Source organism: Simochromis diagramma, unplaced genomic scaffold (genome assembly GCF_900408965.1).
Source record: "Simochromis diagramma unplaced genomic scaffold, fSimDia1.1 OVJJ01000798.1, whole genome shotgun sequence".
Taxonomy (NCBI): Eukaryota; Metazoa; Chordata; class Actinopteri; order Cichliformes; family Cichlidae; genus Simochromis; species Simochromis diagramma.
The window spans coordinates 793336-813803 of NW_024386736.1; positions in this window are offsets into that span (position 1 = coordinate 793336).

Consider the following 20468-nt stretch of genomic DNA (forward strand, 5'->3'; position numbering starts at 1 on the left):
GTTAGCACTGGTTCACACATGGCCTACAGCAGTTTTGCCCTTTAGGGCTTAAAAACCCATGTGGAGTTTGAGGCCTCCATAACAGTTTTCTGTGGGCGACCCATAGTGGGTTTGTGCATAGAAAATCATATAGGAGCCCCAAAGTGCAAAACTGCTGTGGGCCCTGTGTGAGCACACCCATGTTAAATAAGTGTGGGTTTTCCCCAACCCACACAGCCTCACCCCTACTCACTGTGGGCTCACATGGGCATGTTTGCTGGCACATTATTCATAATAAGGAAACGCCATATATTTTATTACACTGTAAGAAATATGAGGCTGAGAGAAAGTAAACTAACTCAAAACCTCAGTAAGATGAAAGATAAAATATATTATTGATGTAGTCCAAAAGAACTGAAGAAGTGAAGCTAGAAACTGGATGTTCAAAAGTATTCTGCAAGAAAAAGCATGCCCCCACACTTTTATTTCTTCCAGATTTAATTACCGTAGTGCACTTTGAATCTGGAATAAGTCATTAAGTTATCAACAAGCTATAGTTAACTCAAAATGCTGCTGCCAGGCCTCTAACACATTATACCAGCCCTTGCACCCTTTCACTTGTTACCAATGTTCCCTCTAAGCTGCGCGCGTGCGCAATTGCGCACTGCTGGCACAGCCCCTGCACACAGAAAATCTGCGTTGCGCACAAAAAAAATCTAACCTGAATTGCAATTAAAATTAAAACTTTAAAAATTCTGTTTTGCAGTGTTAGTCAGTAAGTGACAGGCTGCTACCATATGGGATTAGAACGATGCCACCTTATCCCATAGTCCAGCCAATGATGCGATTCACATTCGTACATACTCAGCTAATTGACATCGTTGACAGGCTATGACAGCGTCCTTATGTGCCGACACCGGTGTTTTAGCAAGCAAAGCGGCGTGGCTGATGTGGAGTGAAGCTATGTTAATGACAACGTGTAGCCTACAACCATTGGAGATGTGAGCAGGACAGATGGAACAATTGACGGAAAAAGTGTGGACTTTATACCACTTTTTAAATTGTGTTGATAGACCACGTAAAACCAGAGTTGTGATAAAATATATGCAATGTTTGGTTTTCTTCCCAAATACTATTGTTGTCTATTGTACATCATTAACAGTAAAACAGCATTTCATAAGGAAAGCGCTCTCCGACTGTGAGCAAAAACAAAAAAAACCCAAAAACACCCACCCTTTTCTATTGGTCGAAAAATGTACCATGTGATCAAAAAATGATATGGCAACATGGCATTTAGTTATTGGGGGGCGGGGGGAGTTAGGAGCAGCGGTGTTTTGAGATGTGAGAGATTTGCGACGTTTAGCGCAACTCTTGTGTAGTTAGTGTGTAGTGTAGTCAATAGTTTTTTAGTGTGTGTCAGAACAATGAGGCAACTGCTGAATGTTACAGGTGTTACAGCAGTGATACATCTCCTGCTGTCAGGCCTGCAGGTGTCAGGCTGTTGATCTCTTTTATCCCATAGTGGACAAATTATTTTTTTGGTGTGGCATCAGATTTGATGCAGAACAGCGGATTTTTCTGTAAAAAGTTTCAAATGTTCATTTAAAAAAACGCCTTGGCTGCATTTTTAGGTAAACAGGTGCAAAAAACTTTATTTTCTGCCTAACTCAGTTACTTTTTTGAAGAATTAACTATATAATTAATTGCCCAACATTGGTGATTATATACTGTTTTTGCCGACAGAGAGTTACAGGACTCTCTCCCAGACCACAGACTCATAATACAAGTCAGTGCTTTATATTAAAAAAAAGAAAGAAAGTTGTGTTTTCAAAATTGGACTTCAAGTTATTTTTACTTCCAGTAGTGTTAACATACTACACAGGTCATGAACAAGATTTTGGTTTTTTTTATTTTCATTGTAAGTTAATTAAAAGTAGTCTAACATGAATGTAAATGCTGTAATTTGATTATTTTACTAAACCATATAACTTGGATGGATTCGATGCTGGCGTGACCACAGTGCACACGTCTAATGTTGCTCACAGTGGTCCAAGGGACCGCTCAGGGAGTTTGTGTGTTCGCTCAGACGCATGAAAAATTAGAGGGAACATTGCTTGTTACCTATTAGATGTTATTGCTCATTTTTAAAGCCCTATATGATCAGGCTCCTGCCCACATCTGTAAGCAGCGTATTTTCAAGATCTTCCGTCAAGGCCATGGTGGTGATCTCAAAGATTCGTCTGATCACTAAAGGTGGTCGCTCCTTTGCAGTTCAAGCCGCAAAGCTATAGAACCTAAAGATCTCTGACAGGCAAAATCTGTAGCCTCTTTTAAATCTCTTCTTTAAGCTTATAAGCGTATATAACTTGAGTGCTTATGTGGAGTAGAAAAGCACTATATAAGAACCAGTCCATTTACAATTTAGCACTTGTCACCCTTTTCTTCTGCTGAATGTGAATTTATATTTATTTCTATTAAAGTAATATGAGAATTTGTTTTTACTTGTTCAGCACTTTGTAACTTTGTTTTGAAAAGTGTAATATGAGTACAACAAATAAAAAAAAATACTCTCCCTTATGTTGGTGCTAAAAGTAAAAGTCAGGGGATCCTGAAAAACTGTAGAATCCATCGTCTGGGCCCAGTGAAGGTCTGTTCAAGTTATTAAATAGTTGTTGAGATATTTCAATCTGAAACCACAGTGGTGAACTTACTGACAGATCTTCATTGGCACCCTGAAGCCATGCCACTAGCGTGGCTGAGAAATTATCAAGCAGCTGTCTAATTTTGTCGCTGCCTAGCAGATGAAGAACTTAGATCAAAGTGTCTGGCTGCACAGCTACACCCGTGTGATTGCCAACTAAACACTTTTGACAAGCCCCATCCTAACTTATCCATGCATTCACAGCCTCAGACAACTTCTTTTTTTTTTTTACAAACTGCGGCAACTTCTTAATAAATAATGTACAATATTTTCATGTTGGTGTCACCCCCATGCTTTGCCCACACACCGGCTGAAGATAACACAGCTAAATTACATGTGCAAGCTTATACACAAAATATTTATGCCTCACGCATAGTTTGATCAGCATCTCGACGCACAGGCTTCATTAAACCGCTGTTCAAAGACTTCCACCTTCATCAAGGCATATTTTCTCACGCCTAGACACACGCATAGACAACATTCACAAACCCAGCAACCTTGATTAGCTGGGTACCATCCACCCCCATAACTTTAGCATATAATGTACGCAGTGTTGAAATGGAAAGCAATACTACATTAATCCAATTAAAACAGTACTCTCAGTAAGAAATTGTAAACAGCAGTTTTTAATTAGCTTAACCCAAATAAGGTCAGAGCTTTGAATTGAAGATGAGAGGGATTCAATCTTGTTATCAAAGGGCACTCAAGACATGTATATGCCTTTATCTGACTGTGACTCAGAGTTTTCATGGCATTTTGCGTCACATACAGCAATCCAGCTGCTCAGTGATGCATGGGTTATTACTGTGCATGAATCAACTCCAGCATATAGTCACCGAAAGAACAGATCGAGGGAAAATTTCCACTCAGCCACAGGACAGATTGTTGCAGTCCATGTAAATACTGTCAGTGACTGTGCGTTTCTACCAGCCTGTCTCAGATACCAGATGGTGGGATTTGTCCAGGTTGACATGTTGTATATTCAGAGTCAGACTCTATATTGTGAATGGATGAAAGGAGCTACTGAGCCAGAATGACGGCCACAACTGTAGGAGAAGTCAGTTAGGTCTTAATGAGGTATAGCCCTGCAATCTAATGCAATGCCATGGCAAACTCCTGCAACAAATTCCACTTTTGTGAAGCTCCCAATCAGTTTCTCTTTGAGATTCTAAAGCTGTGGTAATGCCGTCAGGGATGGGTGGAGAATGGGAACGATTTGTTTAGGCCAAGCTGACTTACCTGGAAAACTCTATATGATTGTCTGATTGCAGAGAAAGTCTTGTGAATGTTAAGAGTAATGTGCATTGACGACATTGAATTTACAGATTAAAGGCCCAGCACAACCTCTCACGTGTCCTTAATTACCCTGACCTATTAGCCCTGTAGTCAGGTAGAGGATGGATGAGGCTGTCCAGAAATTGCATCGCGTCAACAATCTATGTACCAGTACTGATAAAGCAGAACACTGTCCATGTAACAAGTAAATTAAGTCTTGAAGAAGAGTTCCTCGCTGTCTTCACACTTCCATAAAAACTCCTAATCTTCCCACAGAATACAAACTGGATACTCACCTCCACAACTCAGCTAATTTCCTATTGGTAATTCAGGTCAATTCAATTCATTTTTATTTATGTAACGTCAAATCACAACAAAAGTTGCCTCAAGGTGCTTTAAATTGTAAGGTGAAGACCCTACAATAATACAAAGAATACAGAGAAACCCCCAATAATCATGACCCCCTTTGAGCAGGTGCTTTGGTGACAGCAGGAATGAAAAACTCCCTTTTAACAGGAAGAAACCTCTCGCAGAACCAAACTCAGGAGACGGCTGCCATCTGCCACGACCAGATCGTAAAGACTAGTGGACACTCACCCGGCTCACTGGAGTTTCTTCTAACAACTAACAAGGAAGCACACTGGTTCAATCATCTCTCACCTCTCATAATTATGACTTGGATGCGCCTTGAGGCGACTGTTGCTGCGATTTGGCACCATATAAGTAAACCTGAATTGAATTGAACTGATGTTGAAACAAATGCTATTTCAATAAGCAGAGATCACTTGGAAGAACTGAACATGATTTAATGACATCGAGAAAGTCACGTTTTCAGTGATTAGACTCCGATTCGACCGAACAGAATCCCAGTGATGATAGGATTTAGGACAGGACCCCCAGGAGTCTAGATGCTGGTGAAGATAAAGGTAGAGAGGTAGAGATGGGGAGGAGGTGGGTTGCATCAATGAGAGTCTGAAAAGGAAGAGTGACAGAGATCACAGATTTAAGCTACACAAAAGATCTTCCTTATTGAAGTTATACGTAAGCTTCATTTAAACGTTAGAAACCAATGTTAAAATGAATCCTTTCAATATGGCTGCATATGGCTGCATACAGGGAGTGCAGAATTATTAGGCAAATGAGTATTTTGTCCACATCATCCTCTTCATGCATGTTGTCTTACTCCAAGCTGTATAGGCTCGAAAGCCTACTACCAATTAAGCATATTAGGTGATGTGCATCTCTGTAATGAGAAGGGGTGTGGTCTAATGACATCAAAACCCTATATCAGGTGTGCATAATTATTAGGCAACGTCCTTTCCTTTGGCAAAATGGGTCAAAAGAAGGACTTGACAGGCTCAGAAAAGTCAAAAATAGTGAGATATCTTGCAGAGGGATGCAGCAGTCTCAAAATTGCAAAGCTTCTGAAGCGTGATCATCGAACAATCAAGCGTTTCATTCAAAATAGTCAACAGGGTCGCAAGAAGCGTGTGGAAAAACCAAGGCACAAAATAACTGCCCATGAACTGAGAAAAGTCAAGCGTGCAGCTGCCAAGATGCCACTTGCCAACAGTTTGGCCATATTTCAGAGCTGCAACATCACTGGAGTGCCCAAAAGCACAAGGTGTGCAATACTCAGAGACATGGCCAAGGTAAGAAAGGCTGAAAGACGACCACCACTGAACAAGACACACAAGCTGAAACGTCAAGACTGGGCCAAGAAATATCTCAAGACTGATTTTTCTAAGGTTTTATGGACTGATGAAATGAGAGTGAGTCTTGATGGGCCAGATGGATGGGCCCGTGGCTGGATTGGTAAAGGGCAGAGAGCTCCAGTCCGACTCAGACGCCAGCAAGGTGGAGGTGGAGTACTGGTTTGGGCTGGTATCATCAAAGATGAGCTTGTGGGGCCTTTTCGGGTTGAGGATGGAGTCAAGCTCAACTCCCAGTCCTACTGCCAGTTTCTGGCAGACACCTTCTTCAAGCAGTGGTACAGGAAGAAGTCTGCATCCTTCAAGAAAAACATGATTTTCATGCAGGACAATGCTCCATCACACACGTCAAAAGTACTCCACAGCGTGGCTGGCAAGAAAGGGTATAAAAGAAGAAAAACTAATGACATGGCCACCTTGTTCACCTGATCTGAACCCCATTGAGAACCTGTGGTCCATCATCAAATGTGAGATTTACAAGGAGGGAAAACAGTACACCTCTCTGAACAGTGTCTGGGAGGCTGTGGTTGCTGCTGCACGCAATGTTGATGGTGAACAGATCAAAACACTGACAGAATCCATGGATGGCAGGCTTTTGAGTGTCCTTGCAAAGAAAGGTGGCTATATTGGTCGCTGATTTGTTTTTGTTTTGTTTTTGAATGTCAGAAATGTATATTTGTGAATGTGGAGATGTTATATTGGTTTCACTGGTAAAAATAAATAATTGAAATGGGTATATATTTGTTTTTTGTTAAGTTGCCTAATAATTATGCACAGTAATAGTCACCTGCACACACAGATATCCCCCTAAAATAGCTAAAAGTAAAAACAAACTAAAAACTACTTCCAAAAACATTCAGCTTTGATATTAATGAGTTTTTTGGGTTCATTGAGAACATGGTTGTTGTTCAATAATAAAATTATTCCTCAAAAATACAACTTGCCTAATAATTCTGCACTCCCTGTAGATGCAAACCAGCTGTATTTTGTTGTAGAAGAACTGATTTCAGAGGTAAATGGAATGGTTCTTACATACTCTACTCTAAGTGAGCACTCAAAGCTCTTTATACAACTTGGCTCACTCACCCAAGCCCTTTTTTCTACTCTTTTCCTATGTAGGTGCTCTCTAGCTAACATTCACACACATTCATATGGAGAGTAACTTGGGGTTAGCATCTTAGCCAAGGATATTTGGCATGCAGACTGAAGCAGATGGGGATTAAACCACCAACCTTCTGATTACTAGGTGACCTACTCTAATTTGGAGCCACAGCCTCTCCAAGGTGAGTGTCAGAGATATAGGCCTTGTTCAGTGGCCATTTTGCTCTGGCAACTATGACTTGTTTTAGTCCTGTGTCCCAAGAACATGGGCAGTGAGTAGGAAATGAGGAATGAAGAAGCTAAATGATATTAAGATGTCAAAAAGTTTTTTGTGGAAAAGAGCCTATATTAGTCCAGTCACTGGAAAAGTTCATCTTTGGTGAACTCTGACATGCATAATTTGCGTTATTAACCAGCCGCAAACTGCCCTGACAGCACTGACCTATGAGGGAACTGAGAGCTGCAGAGTCCAAAAGAGTGGAGGCTATATTGTATTAGCTGAGAGCTGTGGGCAGCATTAATTTTTACATAACCCTGCTTCACACGAAAGGCACGAGTTGTGCTGCAAATAAAGAATTTGAAGCCAGTAATATCTTATTTTAGAATGATTTTTTTTTCTCAGCAAAGAAAAGTGATTTTGCCAAGCACCACATGCAACCATTTATTAGGTTTGTTCCAAGCCTACTGGTCCTGATTTGTGTTAGATTGTGTTAGCAAGGTATTCAATACATTTTTTTTAGCTTGAGCTCATAAGAATAATAAGGTAGTGGAAAGAGAATCTGTGGACACTTATCAGACAGGAAGTGATCCTGTGTAGTGTAGCAAGCTAATCCTGCAAAAAGCCATAATGTCGACAACTGCAGGAACCATTTCTTCCACATGGATGCTCAGATTACATTTTCTGTGCGAATGAGTTGGAGGTGCTGCTGATTAAGAGGTATCCTATATATAATTCATAACTTTCTAACTCTAAATGTCATTATTCTTCCCTTGATGAACATTTTAGTGGTAATAGTAAAGTTTCCATATCATCTCAGTACGTGACTATAATTCATTGGAGACGATTATTCATAGTAATGATCTAATTTAAATATTATACAGTATTACATGTAGCTATAGTTTTCATATCATATCCGAAATATATTTATTAAGCCGGATTGTAAAATGGCCATTTTTGAGGAACTGTGTAAACGAACAGTGATTCATTGATAGTGATCAAAGCCAAACGCGGATTATCAGAAAGATTCGACTGATGTGAGAAATGGGTTTTTTCCCACTTTGGTTAAAAAAAAGTTGATTAATTTATCGAGTCCATCCAATCAGAACAAGTATGAAATCAAGATTTGGCAGAGCCTAAAATCCATTTCTCAGTTAAATGAAGTGGCAACACCGAAACTTTCTTCTCATCCCTGTGGATTTTTTTTAAAAACACTTTATTTAATCTCTGAATCTTGGTTTAGAGAGACAGAAGCAGTGTGTGTAGTCATAACTTAAATAAACAAACCCATCATTTTAAGCCATGCACACTCAATTGAAAAGCAGCTGATTTTTTTTAAGACCACTGTGTCTCTGGAGTGATTAAGTGTTAGCAGCTGAGATCTCTACAGATGGAGATTCTATTAATAATCTAATGTTTTAATATGATTATCTGTGATATGGCACACCTTTCCAATAAAGAAGTCATCTGCGTAAAATTATTCAGCATCTTTATAGCTCAAATTATTGTGTTTAATGTTGTCATTTGCTTTCTGCTTTCTTCAGTTTTCTGAGTATTTCAGCATCTCTTTCCTCCCTGCATTGGGTTTCTGACCTGCTGGTAGGACCAACTGTTCCCAGACACAACAGGCAGCTGCTTCTTGGCAAATAGCTTTAATGAAATTAATTATGAAATACCTGTCCAGAACCAAGGTTATCAACTAGTAAATAGTAAACAGTAGATCATTTATGAACTACAGAGCTTGATATTTTTCTCAGTAGTTAGCACAGGATAAAATGAGGCCAAAAAAAAGTAATAATGAGACGGATCACAAGTCTGACCACATGAAGTTACCTCTATGTTGATTATGTCTGTCAGCAAAAAATCTAAAAACATTATCTTAAGGCTGTACTTGTGGTGCGATCCATTAACAACTAAGTAAAGGGGAAGAACTAAATTTGACAAACTTACAAAAAAATGAAAATTGTGGCTTCTAAGGAGAAAAATTTGAATGCAGGCAACAGGAAATGTGGCAAATACACAAGCTAGGCTACTTTGGATAGGCTATTAGGCTATATGTCCAGAGGTTAAGTTGTGGTATCATGAAATAGATAATCCAGAAAGCTATTAGTTTGTGAGGCACTTAGCTAACTATGCTAGCTTAGCAAACAACTGCATTTCAGCTAGCTAGCTCATGCTACTAAACTACACATCTGACATGGAGAAGTTTTCAACAGTCTGATACAATTTTTGTCCACAACTGCAGATAGCTGCGCCTCACTGCGTCTGATTCTACTGGAGGTTTCTTGCTATTAAAAGGGAGTTTTTCTTTCCCACTGTCGCCAAGTGCTTGCTCATAAGGGGGTTGATTGATTATTGAGATTTTCTCTGTATTATTGTGGGGTCTTTACCTTACAATATAAAGTACTTTGAGGCAACTGATGTTGTGATTTGGTGCTATATAAGTAAAACTGAATTGAACTGCTTGAACTGAACTGTCACAGTGAACGTTAAATCAAACAATCCAAATGTGATTGAAGTGCAGACTGGATAATGGCTAATGACCCAAAGCCAACTGCAAAAGCAACCCAAGAGTTTCTCTAGGCAGAAAAAGTAGCCTTAAATGGCTAAGTCAGCACCTGAGCACAGAGCATGCTTTCAGTTATCAAATAAAAAACTGAAGGCAGAGAGACCCACAAACAAGCAGCAAGTGAAGGTGGCTATAGCAAAGGCTTGATAGAGCATCTCAAGGGAGCAAACACAGCACCTGGTGATGTCCATGGGTTCTAGACACTGATTGAATGCAAAGAATTTTCATCCAATTTTTAAAAACAATCCTTACATGTAGAGTTATGTCAGCTTGTCCAATTAATTTACATTCTTGAAAACAATGGACTGTCTATAAAAATGGCTCTAATTCCTAAACAGTTCATGTAAAATAGTCCCTGAATTAAAGCTGAAAGTCTGCACTCATTGGACACATATTGATTGTTTGATTTATCCAAGCAATCAGTCTGTCCTGTTTGATCCATTGTGGTGGTGCACAGAGGCAAAATTGCAAAACTTATGGCTTCCTCCAGCTACTTATGGACCTAACTGCACATTTGTTAGGTGCAAAATGCTTCAATTCCTGAAGATAATGGTGATGTTGCTCTGCATCTAGTGGATGCAGCTTGCTGCTAATACAGCATGATCAGACCTTATGTAAAAGCCTCTGGGTCTGAAAACTGAAGCATGTGCAACAGCGCCTTCAAACTCCATTCTTTCAGATAGCCAGCAGGGGGTGATTCGCTTGGCTGCATAAAGAAATCAGATTATCTTGAAGTCTATTTAAGAATGCACACTTGATTTATTACCTCAGCAAAACTTTTCTTGAAGGTTTTATGATGCCAGCCGCTAGTTTCAGGTATTATTTAATACATCACAAGGAAGATGATGATTTTTCACAAACATATAATTGCATCTAGTGTTAAACAGACTATAATGCAGAGGTGACTGACAAGTTGACTTAAAAGAGCGCAGTGTCCTACCTCTCTCTTATGTCCACGTTATATTTACTGCTTGGTATATCCCCAAGTGGCCGCAAAACAGTTAACACACAACTTAATTAACCTAACAGCAGGCTGCCTGTTGTCAAGGTGTGCATTTTATTGGCTATATCATCTAACGGGATACGCACACGGACTCACATTAACACACACACTCAGAGCCACTTACGCAGAGCTGAGCATTGGATGGTGATAATCTCAGTCTGTGATGGCACTCACTGACACAGTAATTTTATGACTCGCTTCCAATTTCCCAGCCCTCTGACTCTACAAGAAAGGAGGCAGTTACCAGTTTAAAAAAATGGCTGTGTTAGACCTCTTCTAACATCCAATTCCCTGTGTCCAATACTATCGCTAGTTGCAAGATGCTCTTACTAAGATAGATGGATAGATATTGTTGTTATTACACTGTGTTTCATCATTAAGCTGTGTCACAGCTCTGGAGCTTAATCTGCTCATCTTTCCCAGGCGCCCCCCGGTAGAGATGTGCATGTGGTGCGTTTACTTTGATGGATGAAGAGACAAAAGTCTTTGTGTGATCAATATGAATCATACTTATTATGATTCATATTGATCCATTTTCATATTGTTGTATCATCTGTCTTGCGGTTTGTTCATGCAACTTAGGATGGTGTATTTAGGGTGAACAACCACTAAAGGCCAGGAAAATGTATAAGATCTGAGACCAGTAGGCCAAATCTTTTGAAGCACATGTGAACTACGATGTAACTTTAGTTTAACTTTATCTTATATTATATGTTTTTGTGGTTGTCTGACATAATTAAAAGACTTTGCAGATATTGCTATCCAGCCACATGTTTAGCTTCCAAACATAGCATTATGGCTATTAAATTAACACTGACATTGCAGCCACATTCTCCTCAGGCCATGTTTTGTCACTTTGAGTTTTGCTTCAAATGAAGCCTGATTCTAATTCTAATCTTTTAACACCCCGTTGCTCTTCATGTGTGTCCTTGTAAGACAGAAAAGGACTCAAGACTATGTTGCTGCACAACAGATTTGTTTGCGACAAACTTACACAACAGCAACAAAAAGGCTGATTGGACTTATTGGGTCAAGTGATCATTAGTGAGAGTCAGACTCTGATTTAGGACTCTAGTACAACTGCAGTGCCACTTTGTACAAAGAAAAAGGCAAAGCTGAAAAGCAGTAACAGGACCTATATAAGCCAGCAAAGTCTCCTGACTTTACAAATCTCTGTTTAACTCTATCTTTAATATCTTCTCATGTAAATATCAAATAAGCATGTTTAGTGGCTACAATTCTACCATTAACTTCTTAGTTGAGGGCTGTGTTAGAATTATTCAGTGTATAGTGTCAGATATTTCATAGAGCTGATTGAAACATGTGGCGCCATGACGGCAAGAGAATCCACTGGATGGCTGGGTGTGGGTTCTCTCTGGCTACTCCAGCTTCCTCCCACAGTCCAAAGACATGCACGCGAGGTTAACTGGTGATTCTAAATTGGCCATAGGTGTGAATGTGAGTGTGAATGGTTGTGTCTATTAGTTAGCCCTCTGAAAGATTGGAGTGCTGTCCATGGTGTATCCCCCTTTCGCCCTATAATATCTAGGAGGAGTTCTTATTTCATAATGAATATATTAAAATATAAATCTGCAGTGTCCACCCTTTTGTGTTTGTGGCTACAGTTCAACTAAGGTATGGTGTCAATAAAATATGTGTGCACAGATTTGTGTTATGAATATTTATTTTAGTGTTGTAGAGAGATATAAGTAATAACAAGTACTTATCCAGAAATAGCAATAGCCCATGGCCTCAAATGAGCTGCAAATGTTCTGTTGTTGCTTCAGAAGTCAACATTTTCAGTTCAATTCAATTATATTTGTATATCCATACATCTGTCTGTTTTCTTAACCACTCATCCAACTGGCTGTAGCCAATACCTGCTGAAAAAGGAAGAGTACATGTCCAAGAGGTTACCAGTCATCATCCTCAGATTGATTCATTTATAAAACTGGGCCAGTGTGAATGATCTTTGTCCAACAGACACCTGTGGGAGTGTTTTCTAGATACAGTTAGTTTCCTTACACTTGTTTCTGTGCCAGACAGACTTGATTCCAATGTAAAACTAATTCAAGAATAAATAATACCCTCATAAGCTAGCAAATACTGTGTTATTGAATGTGCTCTAAGAATTTTGATCAAGTCTAGAAATTTGATCAAGTCAACATGGACTATATTAGACACTCAACATATACTCGATGGCGTCTTCAGCGAATGTGAGCTTCAGTTAAATGATATAACTGTAATGTCTTGATGGCTCTTCTTCTTCCCCTCCTCCTCCTCCATCAGGTCCCTTTAGGGGTCGCCACAGAAGAACATCTGCTTCCATGTCACGCTATCCCTAGCACCGAGCTCTGTCACACCAACCCTCTGCATGTCCTACTTGACAACATCCATGAATGTGTTTTATGGTCTTCCTCATTTCCTCCTCCCTGGCAGCTCCATATTCAACATCCTTTGTCCAGCATATCCACTATCCCTCCTCTGCACATGGCCAAAGCATCGCATCCTTGACTCTCTGACTTTGTCTCCACACTGCTCGACCTGAGCTGTGCCTCTGATGTACTAAAATCTTGTCCATCCTCATTACTCCCAGTGAAAATCTGAGCATCTTCAACTCTGCCACCTCCAGCTTCACCTCCTGTCCTTTTGTCAGTGCTGCAGTCTCCAAACCATACATCACGGCAGATCTCACTACCATAATCTAAGCCATCACTTTCACTCTCGCTGCTATCCTTATGTCCCAAATCACCCCTGACATTCGTCTCCACCCACTCCATCCTGCCTGCACTCTCTTCTTCACCTCTCTTATATACTGTCTGTTGATGCCAGGTAATTAAACTCCTTTGCAACCTCTAATCCTTGCAGCTTTGCTGTTACAGCTGTCTGCCTTTCGTTCACACACATGCATGTGTTTAGTATGAAACTGATTAGCTTTTTTTGATACATAAATGTAATAAAGATTGAATGGGAGACAATTGGGCACAATTTTATACATCAAAAAAGAACAGTAGCTCAGTGACAGCTATTTTCCTCTGTCTTTCGTGCCCTGTACCCTGCCCTTGGACTTAAACTGAGTCTCTGTTATCCCTGTGTACCCATGAGCTGTCACACACGTGTTTGGCTTGAGATCTCAGTCAAACCAACAGCAAACAAATGGGAGTCATGTTCAGACTGAGCAGCAGCTCTCTGATTAAGTGTGATAATTTTAGAGTCCAAGTGTAATAAGTGACGCCATTTCTGCACACCAGCGATAGAAATGAGTGTATAAATTCCGAGGCTCACCTCTGACAGGGAGACTTCCTCTTACTTGTCTCCACAGCTGAGATTCATTCAAGCATCTTTCCTTTCATCCGAGTCAAACTCCTCATCCTCCCACAAGTTCTTTTTTAAACAAAGAGCCAGACCAGCGACAGGCAGCCAGCAAAGCTCCGCTCCCTAAATTGCCATCAATTTATTCTTTGTTCTCACTTATCTGTTACACTTCTACAACTCTGAAAAACTTTTATCCCTTTCAACAACTCTGTTTCTGTTCCTTTCCCTTCCCCACCCTGCAATTATCGTGCGATAAACCGCACTTTACCGTTCGTCTCTTTGGCCTGAAAGCAAATCAGTTTCTATTCACCGGAGGCCCAGTTTAAACAGAGAGTGTGTGCGCATTTGTGTGTGTAAGTGATGAAATGGCACAGGACGTGTCAACAGCAGGTTTTTGCTTGTGTGTTGCTACCTAATCTCACGCATGATTAGGAGAGCAATAACACGACTGTCTGAGCAGGTTACAAAAATGTGAGCGTCCCTTCTCAGTGTGTGTTTGCATGTACGCTTCCCTGTGTGCGACAGCCTAGAAAATGTTTATCGAACCACTAACTGTCACATTACAACCAGACTCTTTCTTTTCCCCCCACCTGTGCACCTTCCATCTTTGTTTTATACCAACCGGATAACAAATCTCTGCCCTTGACCTTCATCTAACATTCTCAATTTTCCCTCTTTACCTCTTTCATCACTTGTGGCTGCACTTCAATTTCTTTACTCTGAAAAAAGGGTGGCTGAGGAGACATCCACCGTTGGATCAGCAAACAATGGACACTCTCACTTGACAGAAGCCAACAGTCTCCTCTCAGCATGCTTTTTCCGCAAATTGCTACTCCCTTTCTCGCCTCCACCCCTTCTCTGCCTCTCTCCCACCATTCATCCCCTCGCCTCGCCTTCACTTCATTTCATTCTTTCATTCACTTCCTACTCTGCCCAGTTTGCAGACATTGTGCTCCTTTTGACTGAAAAGGTATGGTGGACTTTGATGGAGAAGAAGCATAGAATGGTTTTACAGTGATCTCAAGAACCGGTGTGTGTGTGTGTGTGTGTGTGTGTGTGTGTGTGTGTGTGTGTGTGTGTGTGTGTGTGTGTGTGTGTGTGTGTGTGTGTGTGTGTGTGTAAAAGGGAGAGTGGAATGCGGCTATGTAATAGCAAGTTAAAAAACAAATCTCAATTTCTGGAGTACAGCACCCTCATGTGGTGCTTGTCTATTTTTACCATCCAAGTTTGTGCTGGTGTCTGTTGCATCTCTGGATTTGAAGATCACCAGCCATCCATTCATTTACTTCCACTTATCCAGTTCAGGGTCATGGGAAGGCTGGAGTCTATCCCCAAATGTGAATGGAAAGAAACAAAAATGTGACACCCACCCTCTGCAAAACTGGTGAAGTTGGTAATGATCAAGTGTTTTCTTTAGCGTTCAGCCTTATCATGCAGCGCAGCAAAATTTATTTATGAATGACTTTACAAGAATTTACAAATCAGATCTAGTTGCATCATTTAAGCTATTAAAACATGCAAAAGCTACACTTTTCAAAAATACTGAATGAATATATGAATTTTATATTGGCCATCAGAAAATATCAGTGAATTTAATACTCTGCTTTGTTTCAGGATTTTGTTAGCCAAGTTATTTATGGATAGATTTTTTTTCCTATTCATTTTCATTGCCCAATTAAATGTTGAATTTGTGGTCTTGATGGCTTTGTCACTATTTGGAAGTAAACACCTAATCCATCACAGTTTTGTACGAGAAAGTGTTTTTAAATGGCTACAAAAAAACATTGCCAGAAAAATACACATCAATAGCAAAATTACTTGTCTTAAATTAGGTTATACTTATATTATAAGCTGAAAATGATGGTGGTCAATTAAATCTTCCGGATGATGTTAGATAATAGAACTGGTTAATACAAAGCATTCATATATGATCTGTAAAGTCAAACTTAACGCCGGATTGTCATGCCAGGGGAAAATATCACTCGTTACGGCACTCAAATATTAACTTGACAACTGTCATAAATATATGTATAATGAATGAAAAGGAATTTTCAGTGTTGTCAAACAAGCTTTTCAAAGAGTCCAGACAACTGAAAGAGAAATAAGGAAGAACTTTCTATTTGAGTTTGAAAACTGACATGAGTTGCTAGTACTGGGTTGGACGCCCTTTTTCTGGTGACTGGATCTGGTGACTCTAGAAGCCATTTCAGTGCAAGTTTGAAATGACCTAAGCTTTCTGACATGGTGGTCACAAGATGGTCATTAAGGGATGGACATGGTCAACAACAATATTCAGGAAGGTTGTGGAGTTTAAATGATGCTCAGTTAACCCAAAAAGGGCCCAAAGAAACTATCCCCCCATACCATTACAGCACCGGCAGCAGTGGTATGAACTGTTGATACAAGTCAAATGTGTTTTCCAATGTTTTCTTGTCCAGTTTTGGAGAGCTCATGCGAATTGTAGCTTCTGTTTCCTGTCTCTAGCTGGCAGCTCTGCTTCAAAGTCAACATATTGTGCATTCAGAGATGCTCTTCTGTATTCCTTTTTGTAAAGATTGGTTATTTGAGTTACTGTTGCTTTCCTATCAGCTTCAAACAGTCTGGCCATTCTTCCCTCGTCTTGAATCAACAAGGCACTTTTCCCAAGAAACTGCAGCTCACTGGTTATCTTCTCTTTTCTCTTTTCATTTTCTGTAAACCCAGGAGATAGCCGTGTCAACTGGGATCACAAACTGCTGATTCCAGTGGATCAGCAGTTTGTGAAGTAGTCAGACCAGCCTGTCTGGCACCAACAACCATGCCACATTCAAAGTCACTTAAATCATTCTGATGCTCAGTTTGAACTTCAGCAGGTCTTCTTGATCATATCTGCGTACCTAAATGCAATGACGTACTACCACGTGATTGGGTAATTAGATATTTGTGTTAACAAGCAGCTGAAGGGGACCTATTACAGGCATTTCCAGCTCAATATTTTTATTCTTTAACTTATAACAGCTTTCTTTCATTGTTTAACTCCTCTCTCCTTTAAGGACCCCCTCCCTTTAAACCAGCTTTCTATGACTCTCTGCCCTTCACAGATAGAAGGGTTGAACAGCAAGGCCACTGTGCTAACAGCTAGAAATGTGTTTCTGGAGATCTTAAGGATATCTACTCTGTTTGACATTATACAGATCAAAGTGTAGGAAAGAAAACTGTAACAAATTGAGCATTTATGAGCAGTGTAAAGCCTGATCTTTGGGCTCTTAGGGATTACTTGTATTTTCATGAACCTTATTTTAAATATGACAAAAATAAATAAATACAGAAAAGCTCTACCCTAATAAAATTACCAGAAACCTATATGACAAACACACCAAAACATGTGCCAGATGATATAGTGGTTTGAGCTTCCAGGCAAAATACAAAAGTACTTTGTGATATAGTGTGATGTGTACACTCAAGTTAATTGACTCTGAACATATAACACATACTACCTTACTTTTGAAGTCCTGCCTTATCCTCAAGATTTGGAGACTGCACATGACACTAACTGAGGACATTTGTTTCAATCACTTCCCATCTGTCAGTTAAAGGTTAAGTCTACATTTTGAAAGCCTGTCTTAAAAAATAATTGCATGAATATTAGTACATAAAAGTTTTCGTTTGCTGTGATTGTTTCCTGGCAGCACGCTTCCTGAAACAGTTCGTGTACAAACAAATGAAAATTTACTGAAAATGAAAACTTGGACTTAATAGACACTTGTCGAGGATTAGAGTGGCAGTTGTGGTGGAGCTCCTCAGTGGGGAAACAGCGCCGTTGACTGCTCAGCTGGGATTGGCAGTAAATTAAAATCAAACAATTATGATCTGATAAGCTGGCTTAAATAATATGCTGCTGAGTTATTGATATTATGTGGGGTGCTCAAAGGCTTTGGCAGGCTTATGTTCTGTAGGTTTTACACTGAAATGATCTTAATAACCTATACTAGAAACAGACTAAACTGAAGGCAGTCTGTATTAGAGCTGAATGTTTGGTGTATGAATGGTGAAGCCTTTGAATAAGATGTAGCAGGGCAGTGGGGTGGCAAACATAGTCAGTAGCTATGCCTCTTTGAACAGAACTGAACTGAACCAAGTGCTTCATGATTCCAACCTCAACTCGTCACGTATTTTCACTGTAAGAGGTCATCATTTTGTCTGAAGGAGGCTTCTTGCGGTTTAAAATGGGCATCTTCCACATGGATTTTTGCACAAAAGAAAAACTGTGTAGTTTGTAAATTGAAGCTGTTTTCAGAAAAGGGGTTTTTTTTTCCCCCTTTTGCTACCAAAGCAGCCCTGACCCATCAAGGCATGGACTCCACTAGACCCCTGAAGTTGTGCTGTAGTATCTGGCACCAAGATGTTAGCAACAGATATTTTAAGTGCTATGGGAAAGTGTAAGTTGTGAGGTGGGGCCTCCATGGATCGGACTTTGCGGTTTGTCCAGCACATCCCCCATAGATGCTACACTGGATTGCGACTTGGGGAATTTGGAGGCCAATATCTCACACTTGCTGTTGTGCACCCTCAAAAATTTCTTAAACCATTTTTGCTTTGTGGCAGGTTGCATTATCCTGCTGAACGAGGCCACACCCATCAGGGAATACCATGAACAGGTGTACATGGCCTGCAACATTGCTTAGGTAGCTAGTCCAGGTAGCTAGTTCAAGTAACATCCACATAATTAGTTCCACCTGCAGGACTCCTGTGGAGGTTCACTGTTTTTTCTCAGGTTTTCCCTGCCTCTACCAGCTTGCCTTCTTCCCATAGTGCAGCTTGGTGCCAGGTGTTCCTCCATGTAAGTGTTATACATGAAACCCGGTCACCCACGTGATGTAGAAGAAAACATGATTTGTGGTCCACTTCTGATGCATTGTTGGTGCTTTAGGCGGTGGACAGGGATCCACATGGGATCCCTCACTGGTCTGCAGCTATGCAGCCCCATACACAACAAACTGCAATGCGTTCTGTAATGTGACACCTGACTATTAGAACCAGCATTAACTTTATCTACAGTTTAAGCTACAATCGTTTGCCTGTTGGATCAGACCACACAAGAAAAACCATGACTCTCCAAGTGCATCAATGAGCCTTTGGACACCCAAGACCTTGTCGCTCATTCGCTACTGTTTCTTATTTGGATCATTTTCGATAGACACTCACCACTGCAGACTGGGAACACCCCACAGGAGCTGCAGTTTTGGAAATGCTCTCACCCAGTCATCACAGTTTAGCCCTTATCCAACTTGCTTCGGTCCTTATGCTCGCCCATTTTCTTGCTTCTAACACCAACTTTGAAGACAAAATGTTGACTTGTTCCCTAATATATCCCACCCACTAACAGATGCCACGATGAAGAGATAATCAGTGTTATTCACTTTACCTGTCATCTGTCAGTGCACTTAATTTTATACCTGATCAGTGTACAAAAGACAACAAATGAAAAGCTGTTAAATGATGGGAATACAATGGACAGGAATCACCCAAGGAGGGAAAAAGGAGATAAAAGGAGAGAGAAACTCATGAGATGTTGCAAAGCAGTCAATTTGCACTGAAAGAGATTTGAAGTATAAAGTTTTTATTCCTAAAACTGTTTTACAGGTGACAATAACATAACTTAAAGATTATTTCTTTAGTAGCTGACACTCAAGTCTTGAGTCACTAAACCTGATCACTGCAACACAAACATCCACAGACATAAGGGTAGCATGTAATTTCATAGTTAAGTTATAATCTATCCATATCAGGAGGATGAGAGTTGTTTGAATTGTTGGCCTGTCAGAAGCTAATGCTGAGATCATTGGCACTACAACAAACCTTGATGTGACATGTGTTTGCTGCCAGTCTGAACAAAAGAGACGATTAATGCAACCAGAAACTCTTTCAGTATTACATATGTGAGGGTACTGTCACCATGTCAGCAAAAACGTTTCCCTTTTAAAGCCAAAATCTTTGTTCAAACTCGACGTGTTCTCAATATTACAAGAGCAAACATCCTTCAGGGAAATGAGTTTCCTGAAATGAATCAAGTTACAAAATTTATATTTGTCATGGAAACGTTGCGACTCGTTCAGGTGTTGCTCAGCTATTACAGGTGACTTTTCTTTTCACATTTAGCAGACAAAGATTTTTCCTTTTTCGAGCTGGAGAATAATCAAGCATCCTTGCTGTTTTTGAGAAGCGCACAGATCTCTCACCGAGTGTATGGGAGGAAAAAGAGAACGGCAGCAAATGTGAAGCGACACCTTAAAGGTCATTTAAAAATCAGGGCTTCCTCAGATTAGTCGTGATTCAGCTGAAGGTTAATGCACACACACCCACACCCTTCCCACACCCTCCCCCACACTCTATCACTTCCACTCATTAACCATATTTAATTAAATCTGTTTAATCTGACTTGTCATTCATCTCTTATGTAAGCATTTGTCATCATGTCGGACTGTGCTCTAATTTGTTTTTCTTTGTGAGTCATCCCAACAGTTGGTTTGCTGCTGCATTTCCCTTTGTTTGTTCTGGTGTGAGATCTGTTCATACTATTATTATTATTTAATCCTCCTTTTGTAGCAATGATAATA